This window comes from Microtus oregoni, unplaced genomic scaffold (assembly GCF_018167655.1).
Source record: "Microtus oregoni isolate MIOR12 unplaced genomic scaffold, Mior012 000094F_ref0000399, whole genome shotgun sequence".
Classification (NCBI taxonomy): Eukaryota; Metazoa; Chordata; class Mammalia; order Rodentia; family Cricetidae; genus Microtus; species Microtus oregoni.
Window position 1 is genome coordinate 1,539,898 of NW_024544707.1, and position 19,666 is coordinate 1,559,563.

Genomic DNA, 19,666 nt, shown 5'->3' on the forward strand with positions numbered 1-19,666 from the left:
CTCAACAGCTCTCCTCTCTGGAGCAGATGCCTGAGAGAGACGCCATGCCCTGCTCCTGGGATGAAGCTCTGGCCTAGGATGGACATAGGCTAGAATCTTCCTGGTAAGCGCACCTTGGGGTGCTACACACAGATGATTAGAAATGGGCTAAATTAGTATGTGAGAATTAGCCTAGAAGAGAATGGGCCAAGCAGTGTTTAAATGAATACAGTTTGTGTGTTGTTATTTCGGGCATAAGCTAGCCAGGCAGGTGGCCAGGGGTGCTGAGAACGCAGCCCCACCGCCCTTATTACTACAGTTGGCGCCCAACGTGGGGCTCGAACCCACGACCCTGGGATTAAGAGTCCCATCAAAATGAAGGCGTAAGTCACAAACAATGCCACACCAATTTGGGATTATGATTAATAGGGTGGTATTTATTTAAAGGGAAAAAAAAACTTACAGATCACTGTCCCAGGCAACAGCCCTCTACGCAACCAGGAAAGGAGTCTAGTCACCGGCGGAGCAGGAAGTGAAGAGAGCGAGGAGAGGGAAGTGGCCGCTTTTTTAAAGGGAGAGAGACCACACCCCAATGGGCTGGTATCTCAGCGGTGATAGGCTGGAGGAGTGGGAGGACCTCCCGCAACAATTTCTAATATTCTGTGTAGCACCATGAGCTGGCTTACCAGGGAAGATCTTAACCTGCGTCTGTGTCTGGTGGGAGAATCATGGTGACTGCCTGACTTGGCTTTCTTTCTCCCAGAATTCTGTTCAGTCTACTCTGCCTACTTAATTTTCAGTCTGATTAAAAGGGCCAAGGCAGTCTCTTTATTTAACCAATGAAATTAACACAAAACAGAAGACTCTCCCCCATCCTTTCCCCTTTTTATGTTTAAACAAAAAAAGAAAGGCTTTCACTTTAACATAGTAAGATTACATATAACAAAACAGTTATCAAGCAAGAATTACAGTTACAATATTTATATCTATTTTATCCTTTATCACAACTAAGGAAAACTATAACTATCCATTCTTCAACTCCATCAAAGAATCCAGAAGGAGTCTTCTTAAGCAAATAAGAAATCCAAACTCTAGAAATGACAGAAACAACTTGCTGCCTTGATAGTCACCCAAAGTTCTTTTGTACCATTGGGGCATCCATCTTCAGCCTACAGGCCCACAGTATCCAGCAGACATTTCCATGAAGCAGGAAATTTCAAAGACAGTTTAGTCACTTTCTGCTATGTCCTGCAGAATGTCTCGCAGACTCTTTCATGAAGCAGGAACCCCGAAAGACCATCTCACCTTTAGGCAAGTTCAGCAGTCCTATTTCTGTGGGTTCTTTGTGTCCAGTTAAGCAGTCCAGGCAAGAGCAGTTTCTTGCCCAAATGGCTATCAAACTCCATAAGGAGCCTCTTCAATGCCCATCTTCCTCTTGAAGTAGCTGGTGCTGCCATGAGCAGACATGTCTCATTGCCATGAAAAACCCTAAGTTATTAAAATATTTTAAATGCCATCTTCTATAGTCTTTGAAAGATATGAAGAATGCCTATATTTCTGAACTATATCTATTCACATCTAGAAAACCTAACTAACATGACTACAAACTTGACTATTATTGATGATTATACACTAACAACCTATATTTCCTAATTATACATTACATTTTAAAAATGAGCTACACAATCACAATACCTTAATCAAGATCAGAAATACATATACATATAACAAAATTGACCTTAAAACTCTATCAATAAAGCAAAATCTATACTAATGCAAATTATTCATATCTATATCATATACCCCTTTAAATGTAAAAGAACATTTATAAACAAAATTTGGGAACATTGGCACAGTTTTTTCTCTCCAAACTGCTTCATGCTGAATGGGGGCGCTGTTAATCAGATCGTTTAGGGTGTAACCTATGTGCCAGGTTCATCTCAGTCAGCAGTTGAGTGAAGTAATTTTTTGAGGGTGTTCACAGCAACCTTTCAGGAGGGCGTGGTCTATCATACCATATTGGGATAGAAGCAATCCATAGAGTCTCATCCTCTGTGAAAACAAAAGAAGACTCTCTTCAAAGCATCATATCCTTAGACCCAAATTCTGAAGTCATACCCTCATGATATTTGTTTTGGCAGTCCCATATAATGAAATGTCTCTCTGTACTTAGCTCCTTCACAGTCAAAATTTTAAAGAAAATACAATAATACAAAGAATCCAGACTCTCTGTGAATTTTCCATTTTTCCATGGCTTATTTTTACTCTATCACTTTACTTTATTCTGTCTCTTCAAATACTTTACCCTTTTTTTAAGGACATTAACTTTATTCTCTCTCTATTTTTTTTTCTCTAAAGCCTACGTACACTCATCCAACATTGTGATCCATTTAAAGTTCTTTTATGTCTGAAATCTGTTCTATTTTGAATCTGTAAATTTTTTTACTATCCAGGAGCATTTCTTAAAATGTTAAGCAGTTCTTAAAAACTTAAGTTGCACCATGTACAGGAAATATGGTACCACCTATGTCCTGCCCAGTCGAAACCTTAACTGCGCTGTTATTATGGTAATTACAGTAGTTCCTGCCTGAGACCAACACAAGCTGCTCCTGCCTCAGAGCCATTTGGTGCCCCTGAGCCACACACAGTTCCAGGCACACAACAGTCCACATTGCCATCAAGCAGGTTGTAGCACTTTACTCCAAATGCTCCATTTAAAAGCTCTGTCTCCCACAAGAGCCAGACAGAGATCTCAATGGCAGCACAGCCCAGAAAGCCGGCATTTTAAAACAGCCATTTTATCCTGCTGCTGAGTCAGGAAAATTTCTTTGTAGCAAGTCACCCACAAACAGCCAAAAGCTGTGTTAAACTCCCCCCCCCTTTTTATAAAGCCCTCTCAGGTTTTTAAGTGTATTTAGTCCATCACGTTGGGCGCCACTCTGTTGTAACAGCTGCGGGGTGCGTTCCTGCCGCCCAGCTCCTGGCCACCAGCTAGCTTATACCTCGAAATAATTACATGGAAACTGTATTCTTTTGAACACTGTCTGGTCCATTAGTTCCAGCCTCTTATTGGCTAGCTCTTACATATTGATCTAACCCATTTCTAATATTCTGTGTAGCACCATGAGCTAGCTTACCAGGGAAGATCTTAACCTGCGTCTGTGTCTGGTGGGAGAATCATGGTGACTGCCTGACTCGGCTTTCTTTCTCCCAGAATTCTGTTCTGCCTACTCCGCCTACCTAATTTTCAGTCCTATTAAAGGGGCCAAGGCAGTCTCTTTATTTAACCAATGAAATTAACACAAAACATAAGACTCTCCCCCATCATGAAACTAGAAGCCCTCATTCCTATAATCTGGCTTCCGTGGTACAAGAAAATGCTATGCAAACTGCCAAGGGAGGGAAGCAATTAATAGTTCTACCCAGCTCCAAAACATGAACCACAAAAATGTCCAGCATGACAATAGATCTATAAAAGTGCAGTAAGTGTTACGCATATGTTGGTGGTAACCAACGGCTGTCTGATTTAACTTAAAGCCTCTCAAGAGGATGAAAACCATGCATGGAAACCTAGCCAGTTACCTAAGGCTGGTGAGGGCATAGATCTTAGAAAAGAATCCACTAGTAGAGAAAGTATGTATTTCTTTTTTTAAAAAATACTTTCTGTGTGTGACTGTTGCCTGCATATATGTCTGTATACTACATGTGTGCTTGGTGGCCATGGAGGCCAGAAGAGGGTGTCAGCTTCCCTGGAACTGGAGTAATGGATAGTTGTGAAGCACCATGTGAATACTCTGAATCAAATCCAGGTCCTTGGGAAGAACAGTCATTGCTTTTAGCTCCTGAGCTCTACAACCAGCCCCAGATTGTACTATAACATTATTAATTGGCTTTCTAGTCCTATGTAGTATTCTGATCTTCAAAAATGATTTTGTTTAATAGAAATATAAATTTTCTTTCTAAAAGATTTAATTATGTATATTCTTTGAAAATTCCACAGATGAATAAAATAGTTTTTGATCATATCCGTTTACCACTGCTTTCCTCAACATCTCCCTGTTGCTGCTCTCTCTCTATCAGCTGCCATCAACCCCTAGATCATTTATTTCAAGCGTCAGTATAGCATAAGTAGTTAACAGTATATCACCTCAGATTTTATTAATTTTTCTTAATTTCTTTTTTTAAAATTGAGCGGAGCTTAAGAGAGTTTTTACCCCTTACTATCTACAATTGTCCCACTTAGTCTTTGCTAATGAAATTTTCTCTTCTTGTGGTGTTGCATTTATATGAAATTAGTACAGTGGGCCATCATTATTTCAATTTTTCCTTTTTATTGATTAATTTTGCTCTTTGACAATTTCATATATTCAAATTATATATTTTGACTATTCTCTTACCCTTTTCTCTTATTTCCCTGCAGTGGATTGTGGTAATAGGGGCGGCAGGGCTGCGTTCTCAGCACCCCTGGCCGCCTGCCCGGCTAGCTTATGCCCAAAATAATTACACAGACACTGTATTCTTTTAATCACTGCTTGGCCCTTTAGCCCTAGCCCTTACTGGCTAATCCTGTTATCCCGATCAACCCATCTCTAATAATCTGTGAGAACCGGTCTTACCGGGAAGATTCTAGCCTAGTCCATCCTGGGTCGGAGCTTCATAGTGTGCGTCTGCCCAGGAGCCAGGAGCATGGCGTCTCTCTCTGAGGCGTCTCTCTCTGGCGTCTGCTCCCGAGAGAGCTGTGGAGTCTCTGACCTCACTTCCTCTTCCTCCCAGCGTTCTGATCTGTTTACTCCACCTACCTATGTCCTAACCAATAAAATGGGCCAGGGCAGTTCCTTTATTAGCCAATGACCTTCCTCCATCAGTGGATTTTAACTCTTTTTCTCCCTACCAAGCCCCTTCCTAGATATGTGACTGGACATTTTTTCTTGACTCATTTATTTTAACAACAAGCACCACCTTTGTGACCATAGGATTGGCACTATCAACTGGCACCTTGAGCAGTTACCAGCACACAACTGAAAACATGACCCCCTCTCTCTGAATTTATCAGTAGCCAATAGCTCAGCAGTGAGAGGTAGGAGCACTTGAGCCTCTCCTACGTCCATGCCCAACTGAAGGTACACCATTTTATGGGCATCCCGAGTGTTTGCAATCACATCACTGTGAGTTCATAATTGCAATGGTTGTGTCTGGCGTAGAACTTAGCATTTCACAGCCTTTCTCCCTAATTTTTAGGACTTGAGACTTAGAGAGGATGATATAAATATATTCTTGGGGTCTGAACACGTATCTCTCAGTTAATTTTATTTTTTGATTAGTGTTAGCATAGTATATATTTTTCTTTCAATTTTTATATTAATTTGTATGATGCTAGGGGTTGAGGCCAGGGTTTCATACATGATAAGTGAGCACTCTACTGTGGAGCTATACTTCCAACCCTCATGCCTTTACTTTTGAGCTATATTTGTTTTAATTTATTGTTTAACAACTATCTTTTTTCATTTTGCATGCCAAATCTATTTCCCACTCCCCTCCTTCCTACTGCTCCCTCCACCTTTCCCCACCCCCATCCTACTCTCAATCCACTCTACAGAAATGGTAAGGCTCATTGGGGAGTCAACAAAGTCTATCAAATTGCTTTGAGGCAAATCCAAGGCACTCTCCATTATACCTAGGGTGAGCAAGGTATCCCTCCACAGAGAATGGGTTCCAAAAAGCCAGAACAAGCAGTAGTGATAAATCCTGATCTCACTGCCAGTGGACTCACAGTCTGCCCCAGCCATACAACTGTTACCCACATTCAGAGGGCCTAGTTTGGTCCTATATTGGTTCCCTCACTGTCAGGCTAGAGATGGAAGGCTTCCATTAGCTTAGGTAAGTTGTTCCAGTGGGTGTCCCCATTGTGTTCTTGACATCTTTGCTCATATTTCCACTCTTCCTTCTCTTTGCCTGGACTTTGGGAGCTCAGTCCAGTGCTTCACTGTGTATCTCTGCATCTGCTTCCATCAGTTGCTTGATGAAGGTTCGATGGTGACATTTAAGATGGTCTTCAATCTGACTACAGGGCAAGGCCAGTTCAGGTGCCATCTCCACTATTGTTAAGCTATATATTATATTATATTATATTTAATTAATTTTTTATTGATTTTTATTGAGCTATACATTTTCTCTGCTCCCTTCCCTGCCTCTTCCCTCCCCTTCAACCCTCTCCCATGGTCCCCATGCTCCCAGTTTACTCAGGAGATCTTGTCTTTTTCTACTTCCCATGGAAGATTAGATCCATGTATGTCTCTCTTAGGGCCTTCATTGTTGTGTTGGTTCTCTGGGATTGTGATTTGTAGGCTAGTTTTCTTTGAAACAACCTTCCTCAAGACCCAGTAATACCACATTTTGGTATATATCCAAAGGATGCTCAATTGTGCCACAAGGACATGTGCTCAAGTATGTTCATAGCAGCTTTGTTTGTCATAGCCAAAACCTGGAAACAACCTAAATGCCCCTCAACTGAAGAATGGATAAGGAAAATGTAGTACATTTACAAAATGGAGTACTACACAGCAGAAAAAAAATAATGACATCTTAAAATTTGCACACAAATGGATGGAACTAGAAAACATCATATTGAGGGAGGTAACCCAGACCCAGATAGTCAATTATCATATGTACTCACTTATAAATGGTCTTTAGAAATCCAGGTGGGATGTTGCTCCTAGAACATGGTGATGGCCTTGCTGTTGATGATAAGCTTCACATCCTCAGCCGTGACTGTGCCTTTGAACTTGCCATGGGTATAGTCTTACTGGAAGATGTATATCATGTAGTTGAGGTCAATGAAGAAGTCATTAATGGGAACAATGTCCACTTTGCCAAAATTAAGGGAAGCCCTGGCAACCAGGCATCCAACCCACCAAATCTGTTGCTCTGACCTTCACCATGGTGTCCCAGGAATGAGGCTGGAACTTCATGAAAAGATACAGCTGTCTCTAGAAGAAGAAGGAGCAGAGAGATGCTTATTATTATTCTAAGAGTGGGCTATTTTCATCAAGAATTATATCTTTGCCAGTGATACAATTTATTTTCTATATAGCAAGAGAGTATGACTTATAAATATCAGCCAAATAAAATCACAATCTCCTGCTATATTACTGAAAGTGTTAATGAGTTGTAGATGTTGCTTGGTAGAATTTTTGTGATCACTTATGTTAACTATAATATCATCAGCAAGCAGTTAGAGTTTGACTTATTCTTTTGCAGATTTGTATCCCCTTGATATCCTTTTTGGTGTTTTATTGCTCTAGCTAGGACCTCAAGAACTATATTGAATAGATATGGAGAGAGTGGACCACCTTGTCTTGTTCCTGATTTCAGTGGAATCACTGGGAGTTTCTCTCCATTTAGTTTGATGTTGGCTGTTGGCTTGCTGTATATTGCCTTTATTATGTTTAGGTATGTTCCTTGTATCCCTGCTCTCTCCAAGACCTTTATCATAAAGGGATATTGGATGTCAGTGTGGCGATTCCTCAGAAAATTAGGAAACAACCTTCATCAAGATTTAGTAATACCACTTTTGAGTATATATCCAAAGGATACTCAATTGTGCCACAAGGACACGAGATCAACTATGTTCATAGCAGTATTGTTTGTCATAGCCAGAACCTAGAAACAACCTAAATGCTTTTTGACTGAAGAATGGATAAGGAAAATGTAGTACATTTACAAAACAGAGTACTACATAGCAAAAAAAATAATGACATCTTGAATTTTGCAGGAAAATGGATGGAAGTAGAAAACCTCATTTTGAGTGAGGTAACCCAGACACAGAAAGACAATTATCACATGTACTCACCCATAGGTGGCTTTTAAACATAAAGCAAAGAAAACCAGCCTACAAACCATAATCCTGAGAATTTAGACAACACTGAAGACACCAAGAGAGACTTACATAGATCTAATCTACATGGGAAGTAGAAAAAGACAAGATCTCCCGAGTAAATTTGGAGCATGGGGACCTTGGAGGAGGGTTGAATGGCAGAGAGGAGAAGCAGGGAGGGAAGCAGAGAAAAATGTAGAGCTCAATAAAAATCAATAAAAAAATCACAATCTCATTTGAATGATAATTGTATGATGTAGAATCTGTTTTCTTGTACAACTTCATTTTCTGCTATTAATCTTATTCATTATATTTTAGTTACATTGGTTTTGATCTGTTTTGTAAAAAGTTAAGTGTATTCCTACCTCAGGGTCTTTATACTTACCATATTTTTCTGTCTCAAATCAAATTCATGTCTTTCTTATTTGGAAGTCAATGTTTTCAATCCTGTATCTGGGTTTGATTTGGGACAATTTACTAAAACTTTGTGATCTTAAACAGAATCAACCAGAAAGCAAGCATTTACCAAGGCACAGTGACTTACCATCTTAAAATAGATTATTATAATACTAACCAATAATGTCAAATAGTGTTTATAGATTTTAATATGTTTTACTGCAAGATTTATTGGTTCGTAATAAGCATAAAAATAGCATGCAGAATATACTGATACTGCTCTTTGACTGGTCAAAAACATTTCTTATGTTTATAAATAAGATAAATGATGAAGTATTCAAAAGAAAAGCCAAGGGTACATTTCCTTAGTCTTTCAGGACTTTTATTACTATGTTAATTCCACTTGCTAGCATGTTTTATTTAAAAATTCTGAAGTCATTCTAAGTGCTTGGTGTCTCTTTCACTTTTAGGGTCCATAGATACAGCAAGGATAAGACTAATTGTTTACGTTTCTATTGTATTGTTTTATTTTTTCATCTGCCCTCTAATTAATACAGTGTGTTGTGAAATCTCAACAATTACTGCCAAAGCATAGCTTTTTTTTACCTACCCCATTAGATTGTAAAATGCATTTGAGCTCTTTTGAAGTTCAAGGATAATGTTAATGAGGGAGGGAGGGTTAGGAAAATATTAATGAGCAAGAATTAGGTTGAAGTTAGATAGAAAAAGAGTGATTTTTCTTTTTCCCATAAGCTATCAATTGCAAATAGCTCCTTGGTTAAGGGTGGGACTTCTTCATGCCGAGATTTCTTCTTGCTTGAACTTGTGTTGTTTTTGTGTGTACTGTCACAGTCTCTGTGAGTTGGCATGTGTTTCAGTCCTGTTGTGTCCAGAAGATGTTTCATTGGAGTCATCCACCACCTCTGGCTCTTTCAGTCTTTCTGCCTCCTCTTCTGTATACTTTCCTGAGGCTTGAGGGGATGAGTTTGATGAAGACATCCCATTTAGAGCTGAGTATTCCAAAGTCTCTCACTCTTGTACATTTTCCATGTAGGTGTCTGTGTTAATGTCTACTGTAAGAAGAAACTTCTGTGACTAGGACTGAGAGATTCATTGAGCTATTGGTACAGAAACAAGTCACTAGGAGCCATTTTATTGCTATGTTCATTTTTCAGAATAATAGTAATAGGTTTTCCCCTAAGGCCCATGACATATCAAGTCATCGTTTCTTGAGTCATTAACAGTGTCAAGTGTGGTTTCCGTTTCATGGAGTGGGCCTTAAATCTAATAAAGAAATGATTAGTAACTCTGATAATATTTTTGCCTCTATCAAACTAGTATACCTTGCAGGCAGGTCTCTGTTCATAGTGTTTGTAGCTGGATGGCATCGATGATTATTTTTCTCCTGCAGTAGCATGCATAATACCTTCCAGAACTGTGAATGATAGTCAGTAATGATGAAGCTACTAGTTGAGTTCCAAGTCTATTTCTCCATGTTCAGTGATGTAAGTAAGTGGTGTCATCAGCAATAGGGCCTTATCATCAAATTATGCAGAATAACCATTAAGTTTGAAAATAGCCTTGGATGTTTGCAGGGGGTTATGGGACCTCTTTTTCCAGTCACTCAACAAGAAGTAACCCATTACTGGCACTGAGAGTGTTACTTGGTGGCATAAGATATCTAGTTTTGGAGCATTGTGCTCCCCCATTGTGCAGTAAATTTGTTTAAATTCCTTTCATATATATATATATATATATATATATATATATATATATATATGCTTCAACAGTAGTAGGTTCCTATATAGATGATTACATTTTTAATTCACACAGAAGAAATAGAGAGGGTGAAAAGAAAGTAGAGAAGGCTATAAACCCTCAAAGTAGGCCCCCAGTGCCATGCTTCTGATAACAGGCTGAACCTCCTAAAAGTTGCCTCTCCAGACAGTACCAATACTGGGAGGTCAAACATTCAATTATATTTGCCTGTGGGCAACATTTCTATTTTAAAGTATCATGTACATGAAAAGCATTTCAAATCTGAGCAAGAAACAGTTGTGTTCATTTTTTCAAAATTTCACATTTTCCTACGGTCCCATTCATGCTACCTTCCAGAGTTCTTAGAAAGCTAAATAACACTGGGTGAATGACGACATCATACTTTGAGGAAGAAAAAGTCCTGTAGCTATCCAGTGTTCCTCATTTCAATTGGAGGTTAGTAATAAGTATTTCTGATTAAGAATCTAAACACATATGTTTCATTAAAATTTTCACTGAGAAATAACTTTTAAAAACAAGAACCTAATTATTTGAAGTGTCCAGTTCAGTGACTGTCAGTATATTCAAGAAACAAAACAAAGCTAAATAAAACCCCATTCTTTAGCTAGTACCACTCTTGCTCTTCCACTTGTTCATAGTCATAGCCTTGAATAATCCGAAAATTGCCCTTCCCTGAACTGTCAGATGTCACTGGAAATTTCTCTATAATATAGCATGTGGTCTTTGGGAAAGGCTTCTGTTCTTAACATAATGGGTTCAAAGTCCATCTACATTATAGCATTTGTACATATTTTTATGACCTGATATTCAATTTTATGGATACGTAACATTTTAAAATCCATTCACACATGCATAGTTGTGTTTTTCAAAGCTTTTTCTGCATCTATTCAGATAATTGCTGTGTTCTGATTTTTTTTATCTTCTTAATGCTACTTTAGTTGCTTTTCTGGCATTAGACAACATCTTCAACCCTTTTAAATTCCATTTCATAATGGAATATAATTAGTGTTTTGTCTGGATTTTGTTTGCTAATGTACTGTTTAAGATTTTTGTATCTGCGTTTCTGAAGGTTGTTGGTACATAGCTTTCTTTTGTTGTGATGTCTTTTTGTGACTGTTGTATGTTTGTGATACTGACTTTCGATGTGAAATAGGACATATCCATCCATCACTGAGCTTTTGAAATTATATATGAAGTTTTCATTAATTCATAATTATTTCTAGAATTTATTATTTATTTGATTTGAGCCATGGTTTTTTTATTTGTGGTTGTGATTCTTTGAATGTTTATGTAATATCTTTACTTATTAACTATTTAATTTGAATGACATTAAATTAAATCACTATTTAATTTGAATCACAATATAGTTTATACCTTTATATAAAGTTGTACATTTCACTTAAATGTTTAATTGCTCAGAATTACAATTTTTCTTCAAAACCCCTTTACTTTTCAGTAATTTTAGTAATAACATCCCTGTCATTTCTGATCATAGTCTTAGTGTCCCCCACTCCCTCTGTTGCATGTCTCTTTTTCTCGCCTTATCAAAATTCTCTTTTAGAAGAAAACAACTTTTGTTTTTGCTAGCTTTGGAGCCTGTCCTGGAACTAGCTCTCGTAGACCAGGCTGGCTTCGAACTCACAGTTATCTGCTTGCCTCCGCCTCTTGAGTGCTGGGATTAAAGATGTGCACCACCACCACCCGACTGTTTTTGCTAATGTTTTATACTTTTATTCAAAATTATAAATTATAAACTAATCTCTAAAAAGGTTCAGCTTGTATCATGACTACACATGAATATCCCAAGGAAAAGATAATAAACCTCAGGAGATTATTTTAGATGACTTCAGTGGAATCGAAGTTTGAAAGCATTTGACTATATGACTTGTGTGAGTGTCATTGCATTCTTACTACAAAGCTTGCCATAAACTTAGGGGATCTGCCTGTTTGAGATAACACCAAGTGCTGCTTTTACAAATAATACCTGTTACAAGAATTGATCATTACTTCTTCATTGTAATGATGGTGCCTCAATATTCCCTTTGATGTTAATTGCATCCCTTCCAAATTCTAAGTATCATTGAAAATAAGGAAGGTGGAATAATGAATACTATGTGTTCTCAAATCTTAATTATTGGATCTTACAACTGTCTTATATTTTACAAAACATCTTTGCTAAAAGTATTAAGTTAAAGCTCTTGAAATTAGAGTGTTATCTTGGATTATCAAGGTGAGCACTGCATGCATTATAAATGCTTTTATGTGGGAAAGAAAAACAGGAGATAATACAGGGAGGGACTCGTGGGAGGGGATGATGAGAAAATGAAAGCAAGATTGTAGGAGTTTGGCCACAAGACAAGAAGCTGTACATAGTAAGGAACAAATTTTCTCCAAAAAATATAACCATGAAGGATTGTGAACTGTGAAAAAATGCATTTTTGTTGTTTTACAGTTACCAAATGTATAGTATCTTATTACAGTAGTCACAGGATGATAATGTAAAAGATACATGAAGGATTAATAGATTATCTAAAAGCTTTGGTTTCATGTACAAGAGACAAAATAAACTCAGGTAAATATATATTCCTATAATATGTGCATACATTGATATTACCATAGATGTCAGAGATAGGCTTTTGTTGTAGTCTTCTAGGATCAAAGTTTAGAAAAACTGCTCACTCCTCAGTCAAATGTCTCAATAATTGGTATAAACTGATTACCCTAGTTTGGCAAAAGTGTTCAGTATTTGGTTAGTCAGATGTTGCCTAGAGGTTTGAACAATGGCTATTTAAGATCATTCTGTATACTCTAGTGAAGGTTAAAAGTTGAGAACCATTGACTTTGAAGATAAAAATAGTTATCAGAAATCCAAGCTTCAGCATTCTTTTAGAAACTTCAGGCTCCTGCATCATCGAGTCTATAATTTATTGGAGGTTGCCAAAAAAGAAGAGCCATTCAGTCCTGAGCATATCCCTCTGGGGAATTCTGAGAAGAATTACAAGGCTTAAAGTTGTATGTTTATTGGTTCAAAATTATTGTTTTCTTCAAAATAGTTCAGTAAAATTGAATAACAGCATTTTTCAATCAGCTATATTAGTATATGTTTTGACAATGTATATATGCCAGTGACATCTTTTCTTCTTTTGAGCTTTCTTCCAGAATTTTCACTGTAGTGCAGGACAAAAACTCATAGAATGTGCATAGAAATGTATGATGCTAGTGAAAGGAATATAAAATTGATTTGTGTTTAATTGATTAATATGTTGATAGATTGACATAAGAGTTTTTTATTTTCTATTGCAGTTCAAAGATTTATATGGTTATCTGTTGCCCGGCTCGCAGCTAGCTTTACCCAAAATAATTACACAGAAACTGTATTCATTTAAACACTGCCTGGCCCATTATATCTAGCCTCTTCTTGGCTAACTCTCACATCTTGGTTAACCCATTTTTAATAATCTGTGTAGTACCATGAAACTGTGGCTTACCAGCAAGATTCTAACCTATGTCTGTCTCAGGCCAGAGAATCATGGTGTCTGCCTGACTCTGCTTTCTTTCTCACAGTATTCTGTTCGGTCTACTCTGCCTATCTAAGCTGCTGTCCTATCAAAAGGCCAAGGCAGTTTCTTTATTTGACCAATGAAAGTAACATATATACAGAACACCCTCCTACATCATTTTCCCTTTTTCTGTTTAAACAATAAAAGAAAGGCTTTCACATTAACATAGTAAAATTACATATAACAAAACAGTTATCAAGCAAGAATTACAGTTACAATATTTATATCTACTTTATCTTTTATCATAACTAAGGAAAACTATAACTATCTATTTATTCTTCAACTCCATCAAAGAATCCAGAAGGATATAATCTTACCTAAGTAAACAAGAAATAAGCAACTTCTAAAACTCTAGAATAATGAGAGCATCTCGCTGCCTGGACAGTCACCCAAAGTTCCACTGTACCATTGGGGCATCTATCTTCGGCCTTCAGGCCCATAGTACCCAGCAGACTCTGCCATGAAGCAGGAAATTTCAAAGAAAGTTCAGTCACTTTCTTTTGTATCCTGCACAATATATTGCAGACTCTTTCATGAATCAGGAACACCAAAGGATTTTCTAACCTTTAGGCAAGTTCAGCAGCAATTCTCTGCGGATTTTTTGTGTCCAGTTTATGCAACAGTCCAGGCAAGAGCAGTTTCTTGCCCAAGTCGCTAACAAACTCCATAAGTAGCCTCTTCGATGCCCATCTTCCTCTTGAAGTAGACATGCCAGGAGCAGACATGTCTCATTGTCATGAAAAGCCCTAAGTTATTAAAACTTTAAATGCCATATTCTGTAGTCTTTGAAAGATATGAAGAATACCTATCTAACTGAAATATATTTCTATATATCTATAAAATCTAACTAACATGACTACAAGCTTGACTATTATTGATTATTAGCCATTAACAACCTATATTTCTTAATTATACATTGCATTTTTAAATGAACTACACAATCACAAAACCTTCATCAAGATCAGAAATACATATACATATTACAAAATTGACCTTAAAATCTATACCAATGAAAATTATTCATATCTATATAATATCATATCTTTAAACATAAAATAACATTTATAAACAATATTTGGGAATATGGACATAGTTATTTCTCTCCAGACATCTTCCTGCTCTATAGGGGTGCTATTAATCAGGTCTTTTATGATATAACCTGTGTGCTAGGTTCCTCTCAGTCAGCAGTTGAGCAAAGTAATTTTTTGAGGGTGTTCACAGCAACCGTCCAGGATGGCATACCATACCATATTGGGATAGAAGCAATCCACAGGGTCTTATTCTCTGTGAAAACAAAAGAAGAACTTTTCCAAAGCATCATAACCTTGGATCCAAAGTTTGAAGTCAAGATAGTTTTATAATATACATGTTGGATTAGCTTAGCTGAACACACAATGAATTGTCTCTCTGTATTTAGCTCCTTCACAGTCAAAATTCAAAGAAAATACAATATACAGAATTCAAACTCTCTGTGAATTTCCCTTTTTACATGGATTATTTTTCTTTATTTCTGTTAATCTATAACTATTTGTACTCTGTCTCTTTAAAGACTTTACCTTTTTTTTAAAAAAAAGGCATTAACTTTATTCCCTATATTCCTTTTCTTTTCTATCCCAAGCCTACTTCTGTCTAACACTATGACCCATTTAGAGGTCTTTTATATCTGAATCTGTCCTATTGCATTGCCTGTAACTTTTTTACTGTCCAGGAGCACTTCTTAAAATGCTAAGCACTTCTTAAAAACTTAAGTTGTGCCATGTAGAGGTAATATGATAGTGACTGTTTACTACCCATTCTAAAGCTTAACTGTTCTGTTATTATGATAATTATGATAGTTCCTGTCTGAGGTCAGTACAGTTCAGCATGGCAGAGTGGAGCTGGAGCCGCTCCTGCCTCAGCCATTTGGTGCCCATGAGCCGCTCACAGTTCCAGGCAAACGGCAGTCTACATTGCCATCAAGCAAGCAAGCAAGCAAGCAAGCATTTTACTCACAAAAGCCCATCCAAATTCTCTGTCTCCCACAAGAGACAGAGGTTGTGGTAGGAGCATATCCCAGAAAGGCAGAGTTTTCAAACTGCATGGCTTTTTTTTCTCTGCCAGGTAGGAGCCACACCCAGCACTTTAACTCTGAGACTGAACTTTTTATCTCAGTTACAGCCTAATATGCCAGGCAGAGCATTGCACTGCCTGGAAATATCTCTGTGTATGGCGGCAGAAATCCACCGGGGAGCACCGAGCCATTGGCATAGTTTCAGAGTAATTTCTTCCCAATCCCAAGCGGGCACACAAACATCCAGTCTCATAAAGCCATTGAAATGCTTTAAAGCCAGAGTTTGCACTGGCAGCACAGCCCAGGAAGCCGCGTTTTAAAATGGCGTGGTTTTTTTTTTCTGCCGCTATTGCTGAAACAGGAAATCTCTATATGGCATGTCCTTGCAAACAGCAAAAAGCTGTGTTAAACTCTCTTTCCCTTATTTTTAAGCCCTCTCTGGTTTTTATGTGGATTTAGTTATCTAACAGTTTTTAGGTTGTTTATCTGAAATACAGACTTCTTTGATTTAATATGTTCTGTCCAATTCTTAGTTATCAGTTTACAGTTGGAGATCTATATTGTTATTAGGCTATGAGGAATACTCTATTGTGATGGAGATTGTATATTCTTCTTATAAAAGTTATCAATGAAGGGAGTAAGTCTATATTTTTTATTAGAAATGCTACTATAGATAGAAGCAAGAAGACTTTCACTATGAAAGATGCTAACATCTTCATCTTTCATTTCTCAGCTTCTGATACTGGGAGCAGTCCATTAGTTATCATAAATTAGTCTATAGTATTTTGTAATAGCATCACGTAAAGGATTAAGACATTGACCAAAACTGTCCAATGGTGATTCAATTGGGCATGCCAGAAATACTTTGGTATTACATATATTTTTATTAGTTCTTTCATAATCTTATACCATATGTTTTCATCCTATTCACTGCCATTTCTGCTCCTAAACTCCCTCATATACACCTTCTCTCTCCCTAGCCCTTTTCAACTTTGTGCTCTCCCTTTTCATATAACCAACTGTCAAATGGGATCTGACCACATACTTTCTGGGCATGGGATCAGCGACTGGAGTGTGTCTTACCTACCAGAAGACACACCCTTAAAGAAAACTGTCTATCCCTTCTCCATAAGCCATTAACTGTCTTCCATTAGGAGTGAGGACTTGAAAATGCCTCCCTACTTCATGTTAGAATGTTGAGTGGTTTGATCTTCTGTAGATATCCACAATTACTGTGAGGTTATGAGTACAGTAATCCTGTCATGTACAGTAGATGCCGTTTTGCTCTAGCCATCCCCTATTCATGCCTCTTAGACTATTTCTAATGCATTATTTTAATAAAGAGAAAACCACTTTTAAGCTTAGGTTGATTTAAATAATATAGTGTCTCTTTCACCTAAGATGTATGGAAATTGGAAGGTTCCAGAAGGTTTACCTTTCACCAAGTTAAAAGAGAAATAAATTTGTATAGGATTGTTTAGGACCCTTGAGAAGGTGCTTGTCTGTTTCTGCAACCAAGAACTGACAGTGGGAATAGAAGCCACTAACTTGAGAGAGTAAAGTTTGTATATATCAATTAGATACTGCATATCTAATTACCAGGTCATACAACAAAGTGAAAGGAAGAATTCCAGATTTTGTTGTGTACATACCTGTAACATTGACTACTTTCAATGATATACATATAAATGAAATTTATAGGGACGCTGATAAATTATTACTTGTTTGTATAAGAAGAAAGGATAAAGTTAAAATGAACAAAATCTGGCCTACATAATCAGAATAGAGATCCTTCTGTTCACTCTAATAGTTGATAGTTTATAGATCCAGATTGTTTGAATGAAGAGGGAACCAATTACCCTGAAGAATGGCTCAAGAATGCAACCAAACAATACCCTGTTAATCTTTTTCCCATCATTATCCCAGTAAACCTATAGATATTGAACAGGATAACAGTACCATGTTGTGATGAAAGTAATTAGAACTTTTGGAGAATACAGGGTTCTGGTTTGGTACTAGCACTAAATTGAAGACAAAGATATCACTGAGTCCAACCGGTTGTGCAGTGATGAGGGTTTAGTTATGGTCCATTTCACAATAGGGCAAATTGGTTACTGAAATTATATTGTGATCATGTCCTCATTTTAAAACTGCATAATTAGAATAGACTTGTTTTAGAGCAAGTAGAATCATCATTTTGGGTCTCTGATCAGTGAAATTGGGCCTATTATGAGGCAATTCCAAGAAGATTCAATTTGAACTATCTATATGTAGGAAAATGGTAAACCTAAAATACTACTATAATCAAGTAGGTATTATAGGAAAGAAAACCGACTTATGAGCTCAGAAAGGTGCATAGTTGACCTGGTCCAGAGACAGCAATCCTCACTGGATCAGGTACAGGGGAGTAACCACTGAGCAAGTGAACCAGGGCCAGAGATGGCTGAGGGTCCGGACATGAATCTGTGACCTTCAAGTGAGTAGACCTAAGCATGGACCCCTGTGGGTTTGGCTGTGAGTCTAGGACCTCCAAGGAACTAGGTCTGAGACAGAACCTCTGCCAGTCTGGGCATGAATCTGGGACCTCCAAGGGAGTAGGCAGGAACCAGAGATCTCTGTGGGGCCAAGCATGAGTCTGGGACCTCAAAGGGAGTACATCTGAGCCAGGATTTCTGTGGGTCTGAGCATTGGTCTGGGACATCAAAGGGAATAGGCAGGAACCTAGAACAACTGCTTGAGTCTGGGACCACTGAGGGAGTAAGCCTGAGCCAGGTCCTCTGTGGTTCTGGGTGCATCTGAGCCTGGGAACTCCAAGGCAGTACACTGGAGCCAGAGACCTTTTCAGGAACAACTCTAAGCCAGAGACTTCTTCAGGAGGGGATTGAGACCAGGATTTACAGAAACAGATCAAAGCCGGTAACCTAGGCCAAAGTATGCCTGAGATAGCAAACTCCAACGGAGCAGAGCAAAGCCCAGGAGCGCTGAGCTATCTCCAGGAATATGGAGTAACCAATGGGGTACCTAGAACTGTGACACTGACTGTACCATGAGGAACAACCATCTGAGCTTTGGATATACTGGCACCTAGAAGATTAATCAACAGAATTTCAAACATCCCCAACAACACCTATTAGAGGAAAAGATAAATAGAAAAGGTAAGAACACACACAGAACCACAAAAGAGCAGCACAACACCAGTAAAACCTAAAGATCATACAACAGCAAGATATGAACAACCAAATATAGATGAAGCAGAAGAAAATGACATAAAAAAATAACTTCAAGAGAATGTTTGAAATTCTTAAATAGGAAATGAGAAATTCCCTTAAAGAAATGGAGGAAAAGACAAACAAAAAATTGGAAGACAGCAGCAAATCTCTTAAAGAAAACCAAGATAAAGAAATAAAACATATGAAAGAAACTATTCAAGTCTTGAAAACAGAAATAGAGACAATAAAAAAACACAAGCTGAGGGATTTATAGAAATAGAAATCATGATAAAACGATCAGGAGCCACAAATGCAAGCATGAACAACAAAATACAAGAGATGGAAAAGAGAATTTTAAGTGCTAAAGATACAATGGAGGAAATAGACTCTTCAGATAAAGAGAATATTAAATCTAAAAAAAGCTTAACGTAAAATATCCAGAAAATATGGGACACCATGAAAAGGCCAACTCTAAGAATAATAGGTATAAAAGAAGGATAAGAAGTTCAGCTCAAAAGCACAGAAAATATATTTAACAAAATCATAGAATAAAACTTTTTCAACCTAAAGAAAGATATGCCTATGAAGATACAAGAAGCTTACAGAACACCAAATAGACTGGATTAAAAAGAAAAGTCCTCTTGCCACATAATAATCAAAGCATTAAACATACAGAGCAAAGAAAGAATATTTAGAGCTTCAAAGGGAAAAGGCTAAGTAACATATAAATGCAAACCTATCAGACTTATATCTGATTTCTCATCAGACTCCATGAAAGTCAGAAGGTCGTGGTCAAGCGTTATGCAGACATTAAGAGACC